This window comes from Henckelia pumila, chromosome 4, assembly GCF_033568475.1.
Source record: "Henckelia pumila isolate YLH828 chromosome 4, ASM3356847v2, whole genome shotgun sequence".
Taxonomy (NCBI): domain Eukaryota; kingdom Viridiplantae; phylum Streptophyta; class Magnoliopsida; order Lamiales; family Gesneriaceae; genus Henckelia; species Henckelia pumila.
In genome coordinates, this window is record NC_133123.1 from 177,240,030 (window position 1) to 177,241,395 (window position 1,366).

A 1,366-nucleotide genomic window follows, 5' to 3' on the forward strand; every position below is an offset into this window, starting at 1 on the left:
GACAATAGCATTGCTCTGCCGGTTGTTCTAAATGAAATATTGTGATTTGATCTAACATTTAATTTTATGTCAATTTATATTTATGAATTTATATATATATTATGGGTACCATGTATTAAATATCGGTTAATCTGATATTAATATAGTGGGAACTATATTATATGATATATTAGTATAAATATTTAATTATTCTCTTATGTTTATTTTTATTTTAGTTTTTTTTATTTATTTTTGTTAAGCAATCTTAAATAAACCAACAATGAACCTTTGAAGCCTTGACAATTTTATAATTTGTGTATTTGAAGTTTTATAATAATATTTTCATCTATAATATATCATTGCTAAAATTAAACTTAAAACATCCTCTCCGTGGATCGATCTCGTACTCACGAGTATATTACTTGCAGACAACCTACACTTGGATGAATTACAATTTAAGTTGTAGCAAGTTTTTGGGGCCGTTGTCGGGGAGGTATAAATTAAGTTTAATTTTATGTTATTTATGTAAATAGTATGTTGTTTTTAATTGTATGATTGTTTGGAGTCGTAAACAAAGTGGTAGACTTGTTCGAGTATCTGAAAATATTTTAAACATGGAGGATAATTTTAATAATCAAGATGATAATAATAATAATAATCAAGAACATGAACAACCAAGAACACTTAGGCACCATATGAATCCAATAAGAACTAGTACACCATCTTGTTTAGTCTTTCCTTCTGATGCGTCTGATTTCAATTTTAAACCTCAAATCATTCAACTTTTACCAAATTTTCATGGCCTAGATTCTGAAAATCCATATTTGCATTTAAGAGAATTTGAGGAGGTTTGCAACACTTATAATGATCAAAATTGTAGCATGGATACTGTTCGATTAAAGCTTTTCCCTTTTTCCTTAAAAGATAAAGCTAAAACATGGTTGCAAAATTTGAGATCAAGTTCAATAAGATCATGGGAAGAAATGCAACAACAATTTCTAAAAAAGTTTTTTCCTTCCCATAGAACAAACTCTTTTAAAAGACAAATTACAACTTTTTCTCAAAAACAAGGGGAAACATTTTATCAATGTTGGGATAGATATAAAGAGTTACTTAATACATGCCCACATCATGGTTTTGAAATATGGAGGATAGTTTCTCACTTTTATGAAGGTTTAATACCTAAAGATAGGCAAATGATAGAATTCATGTGTAATGGAACTTTTGAAGATAAAAACCCAAATGAATCTATAGAATATTTGGAGCCATTAGCAGAAAATGTTCAAAATTGGGATAATATAGGCTCAATTGAACCACCAAGTAAAACCAATAATTCAACAAATGGGGGTGGTATTTATCATCTTAAAGATGATGTAGATGTTCAAGC

At 28.3% G+C, this 1,366-nt stretch overlaps 1 non-coding gene across 1 annotated transcript; it reads right to left on the reverse strand.

The window, feature by feature from the left end:
- Positions 1 to 1,006: 1,006 nt before the first annotated feature.
- Positions 1,007 to 1,117, reverse strand: LOC140870046 (small nucleolar RNA R71). Its single transcript, XR_012147029.1, has one exon. It is a non-coding gene; the product is annotated as a small nucleolar RNA R71 (small nucleolar RNA).
- Between the last annotated feature and the right edge of the window lie 249 nt (positions 1,118 to 1,366).